The sequence below is a fragment of the Macrobrachium nipponense genome, chromosome 36, assembly GCF_015104395.2.
Source record: "Macrobrachium nipponense isolate FS-2020 chromosome 36, ASM1510439v2, whole genome shotgun sequence".
Classification (NCBI taxonomy): Eukaryota; Metazoa; Arthropoda; class Malacostraca; order Decapoda; family Palaemonidae; genus Macrobrachium; species Macrobrachium nipponense.
This window is the reverse complement of record NC_087220.1, coordinates 47,580,953-47,587,221: the sequence shown is the minus strand read 5'-3', so window position 1 is coordinate 47,587,221 and position 6,269 is coordinate 47,580,953.

Genomic DNA, 6,269 nt, shown 5'->3' with positions numbered 1-6,269 from the left:
GTTATACAATACCTAATGTCTGGGTATTTCAGAGTGCCCAATGAAATGTTCAATAACTTTAGGCTGAATTGTCACATGTATAAGCCGTGTATACAGTCACTGTGACATGATTACGTGAAATTTATTGATTTTTACATATTTCGATGCGGTCCAACTGTCTTCTAGTGCTAGTATACTCTATGGTAATTTTGGAATGATATTTGCGATTTTATATGCAGATTTTATGTTTATGCAAAGACAATGTCATGAGTTCATTTATGGCACCTATGTTTCACGTAGGTGATAGCGTTTAAGAATAACATTTCACTCTTATTAGCTGATGAAATAAACCAACCCTTTCAGCCAAAGGTGCATTGATTATAATGTATAGTTTAAGACCATGATAAATTCTTTGGTTTTAGTTTAAATGCGACTTCGGTACTAAAGTACACGGATACACTAATGAGCATAATAATTTGCATGCGGGAATTATGCTATTCAAGATGAACTAGTAATTGCATTTATTTATGATTTGAATTAAATCTTAAAACACCTCAACAAATCTTTAAGCTTGGTGGTTTTCCATTCATTCTGTTTTGTTTACTAGCTAGTAATAATGTGCATATATGTGGAGTAATGTTATTTTTACCTTAATAAGTATCTGTTAATAAGTTTAACATAAGTGACGTATAATCTCCAGTCAATCTAGTTAGAATAACAACCTTTCAAAGAAGTTTGCTAGACGAATATTATCAATGACCGACATATTCTTCTGCCGATATGCTGTCCCCCAGCTTTGGAATCTTTCTCCTCGATCCAGTGAAAAGTTTGTATTCTTTTCTTTAAGCAATTTTATTTTAAACAAGCTTTAAATGTGTTTTCGTTTCTTTTTATTTCCCTTTGATGTTCCGTGTATCTGTCATGGTTTACGGAGGAATGCAATCAAGAGGTAAGATTGGCTTTGTTGGTCTTGCCAAAAGATTACAAAGACTGCGTGTGTAGTATTTAAAAGAAATGCTAGATTACCTCTTAAAAGGGGATAAAATACTTAAACTTGTCGATGTAATTCTTCGCATATAACGGTATGTTGGGAAGATGAATAACAATACTGTTTTGCATATTTTGCGATAGCTTTCCTTACATAGAATTATGCGAAGATGCTTTAGGTTTTTACATCGAGAGAGCTGTCTGGATATCAGTTTTACTCGATAAAGACATTTTATTGTCTTTCTTTTTTTTCACTTACTTGATAATTCGTTTATTTTGAGGTCAGAGCAAGACAAAGATCAAAGGTTTCTTTGAATGGGACGGCATATTTCTCGATAATAGACAAATAGAAAAACTTACAAGACAAAAATATATTCTGGAAGTCCACGCTTTTGAGCCACGCAAGAAAACAAAGTGGGTTGTTTACATTGTTGCGATAAAGATGATAATATACTGTATTTTCTACATAACTGGTTCTTAAAGAATTTTTACCGTAAAAAATCAACATTTGTCTTCTTATGAAGTTATATATAATAGAGACAAAACTTTTGAATAATCAAACAATGAATAAAACAAAAGCGCCTTCGCCCCCAAAAGAAATCTCACGGGGTGTAGCCTATAGGCCGAGAGGTCCTCCCCCGTGTCCTTAGGGAGAGCTAAGGCCCACCCGAGAGGTCCTTCAAAGTATCTTTCATGGGTAGCTAAACCCTTTTCCAGGATTTTAATGAGTCAAGAGTCCTTCCACCTAGTAGCTATTTTTATAGTATGACTTGGACTGGTAATACAGTAAGATGGCTGTGTGGCTGGTAATAGCCATAGGACAAAAAGTCACAATTTGGGCTAGGAAAAAAAAAGTCACATTAATCTATGGTGGCAATTAAAACAATAAAACATATTTTGGATCTTTCCTAGGTAGTGACCCCCAAGGGTTTTCGGGGGTCGTTAACTGCGACTAACATTTCTTTAGGGTCATTATCTTTATGATATTTACAGATTTTTTTTCTTTTACGTGGTATACTATGGAGTAAATAATGAGCAATGTTTTACCTTATAACAGGTTAAAACTTGAAATAATTACTTGACAGTATGAATGACATTCAGATGAGGTCAACACATCAGATTTTATATAAATATTATAAGAAAAATTACATATACAACAGTTTTAATGATGTTAACACGAAGCTCCAAAACTGGATGTACTACAATGTAGTTTATGCTCATTATGCTAATATAGATATTTACTGAATGAGTTACATTTACATGAGGTCAACATATAAAATTTTAAATTTTATATTGGAAAAAATATATAAAAGTTCGATATCTTGTAATACTTAAGACTAATTATACAGTGCAATCACTTAATGGGTAATTCCTACTCAACATATTGTAATTTCCCAATATAGTTATCGGTAAGTATTTAAATTTTGTAATACTATCCGAGTACCATATCAGCCCTGATGAATGACGTTTGTCTAGTAATCAATAGGGTGGAAAAGGTATGTATATTATTATTATTATAAAAATAGTTTAACCAGACCACTGAGCTGACTTTCAGCTCTCATAGGGCTGGCCCGAAGGATTTGATAAAATGCCAGGTCTAGGCCAAAGCCAGGAACCGGTACCAAATAGGTCATGAAGTATAATAAATAAATTATAAAACTGCACAGGGGCACAGACTTCCTTACTAGAACTCAAACATGCAATAAATACATTTACTCACGATTCCATACATACTTATTAAAAAGGTGTATTAAAATTAATAACAATTCAATAAAATCTTAAAAATTTGATCTAAAATTCATTAATTACTCTGATGTTTTTTTTTGTAAATAGTTATTTTTATATTTTATTAATTAAATCAGAGTTTCTTAGAAACGTCATAATCGGAACGACTGACAATGTGAAAGATTCTGACAAAATGTCTTTTATTGGTTTACTTCCAAATGTTGACAGTCTTTGCTGGTCATACTTTCTTTGGACAACTACACAATACATGTCTAACAGTTATCAATACCTTACACTCTGAGCACTCAGGAGCAGGGTCATGTGGGCTGCTCATTAAGTGCCCATGTGTTAGACGAGTGTGGCCTATACGTAGACGTGTCAGGATTACTTGCGCGTGTCTTTCTCTCTGGTATATGGAGCTCCATTTTGTAACGTCAGGTTTTATTTGTTTTAGTTTATTTTCAGGTTCTTCGTTCCATATATTTTGCCATTTATTTACAATTATTTTTTTTATATAAGCTACAGTGTCACTAATAGGGATGTTTACATTTGTTCTCACCTTGTGGATTGCTTCCTTGGCTGCTTTATCAGCTTCTTCATTTCCTTTTATTCCGACATGGGCAGGGATCCAACATACTTCAATATTTTTTCCTTTTTTATATAATTTATAGAGTAAAAACTTTATCTGCTGCACAATATTATTTTTGGGATTATAACTATTAATGGCTTCTATAGCACTTCTGGAGTCGCTATAAATCACGAAATTATTAAAGTAGTGTTCTTTGATTATTTTTATGGCCAATGTTATTGCACATAACTCTGCTGTAAATACTGAGGCATTATTGGGAAGCGAGAACTGGCATGTTTTATCTTGGGACACTGCAGCATATCCCACTCCATATTTTGATTTGGATCCATCTGTATATATTGCATAATGTGGACCTTTTCGGCTTACGTGCTCTATTGTATGTTGTCTCTGATGTTCTGGGGTATAGGAATGCTTTTTTGATAGATATTTTAATTTTGTGCAAACTTTTATTTTATTCATAATCCAAGGAGGAGGTAATTTTACTATTGGAGGTAGATGGATATTTATATTCAGTGACTCAAACAATCTTCTTGATCTAATTGGAAAAGGTGGTGAATGATTGTTAATAAATACATCCCTTAGTTCAAATAATTTTTTTGGTTGGTGAATCACTTGACTGAATTCTTAGGGCACTTTTCATCGTTACTAACTCTCTCTATGGAGAGAGAGAGGTAGTTCACCACATTCAACCTGTAAAGAAGAGGTTGTGACGATTTAAAAGCTCCCTGTACATATTCGAAGTCCTTCATTATGAACTGGGTCCAACATTTTCAGTACTGCGTTTGAAGCTGAGCCGTATATTTCACTTCCGTAGTCAATGATAGACAGCACTGTTGCTTTATATAGTAATGTAAGGGTTTGTCTATCAGCTCCCCAATTAGTGTTTGATAATTTTCTAATTAGATTCAATGCTCTTTTACATTTTGATTTCACATATGTTATGTGGGCGTTCCAGTTCAAATGAGTATCAAATACTAATCCTAAAAATTTTGCAGTTTGGCTTATTTGTATGCTTTGACTTCTGATTTTCAAATCTATTTCTTCACCTTTCTTCCATCTCTTATCTTTATAAAATATAATTGCTTGAGTCTTATTAATGGACAATCTAAATCCTACAGATGAGGTCCATTCATCTATTTTTATTATAGATTTGTTAATGATGCGCTCTGCATGTTTAATGCGAGATGCTGAATAATATATGGCAAAATCATATAAAGGTTGCTTTTAATTCCGGTGGGTAGATTTTTACTAATTTCATTAATTGCTAGGGTAAATAGTGTGCCACTAAGGACACTTCCTTGTGGAACACCATTTTCAAGTGGGAATGTTCTAGACAAAGCATCATCAATTTTCACCTGAAAACTTCGATTTGTTAGAAAACTTTGGATGAACATGGGTAAATGTCCACAAACGTTGTTGTTTTGTAATGTCTTCAATATAGGATACCTCCATGTAGTGTCATAAGCCTTTTCTATGTCAAAAAAGACTGCTACAGTTATCTGTTTTCGTTCAAATCCTCTGCGTATATGGTCTTCTAGGATAGAAAGAGAATCTAATGTAGACCTGTTACACTGTGACCCAAATTGAGTGGAAGTTAAAATTTTGTTTTCTCGAATGTGCCATGTTAGTCTAGCATTTACCATTTTTCAAGTAATTTGCATAAGCAACTTGTTAAAGATATTGGTCTGTAATTATTAACATTGCTTGGATCCTTTCCAGGTTTGGGGATAGGAATTATTATGGCTTTACGCCATTCATCAGGAAATAGATTCTGAAGCCATAAATGATTATAAAATTGTAATAAGTATGACTTTGCCATAGGTGCTAAGTGGTCGATCATCTCAAAACAAATATTCTCACCTCCAGGAGCAGATTTATTGCTTTTCGAAAGAGCATATTCCAACTCTTCTATGTTAAATTTCCTATTATAATATATCTTCTTTTGTTTCGAAATTTATTGTTATTAGTTCTTCATTATTTTTCTTTGTGCGGAAGTGTTCATCTAAATTTTTATCGCTACTTACATTTGCTAAGTTTTCTCCTATTATATTACTTATTTCTTTTGGATCAAGTATTCTTTTTCCATCTTTCAATATGGCATGTCTAGGTGGTTTAACTTGAGTACCATTTATTTTTCTGAATTTTTCCCATATTTTTTGTATGGGAGTATTATTAGAGAGATCTGATACATATTTCCTCCATGAAATTATTCTTCCTTGAATTACTTCCTTTTTAAATTTTGCAGATATTTTGTTGTATATAGGCTTTAATGTATCAATTTCTAGTAATATTATAGTAATTTTTTGTAAAGTTCCTTCTAATATTGGTAATGTTTTATTTATTTTACTGAACGTTCTATTTAAATTATCTAGTCGTCTCCCTATTGAGTGTTTTTACTTTATTAAGTCTGTCAGTTTATCAGACCACCATGGGACTTTGTGCTTTGTTTGGATGGGGCTTTGACTTTGGTATTGCTTGATCAGCAGCCTTTTTAATGAAGTCAACAAGAATTTTGTTAGTTTCATTATGGTCTTTTAAATATTCAAATGGTTGGATATTTCTTGTGTGCATTTCATATTTTTCCCAATCTGCTTTATTAATGTTATAGTGAGGAACATGTTTTGCAGGATTATTATGTAATAATGATATTAATATTGGGAAATGATCACTGGTGTGCAAATCATCAACTATACTCCAATCTATTTTGTCAATTATATTTGTTGTACAAAGAGTTAGGTCTACTGAAGAAAATGTTCCATGTGTTTTGAAAAATATGTACTAATTTCGTCATCATTTATACAGCACATGTCGTTTGACTCCATGAACTCTTCAATTTTACTCCCTGCTCTATTTGAGATTGTACAGTTACAGTCCCATATCGGGTTGTGAGCATTAAAATCCCCTACTATCAATGTAGGTTCTCTGGCATTGCCAAACAAATCCTTAAGTTTTTCTATGTCGTAATTTTTGTTAGGTTGGTTGTATATGT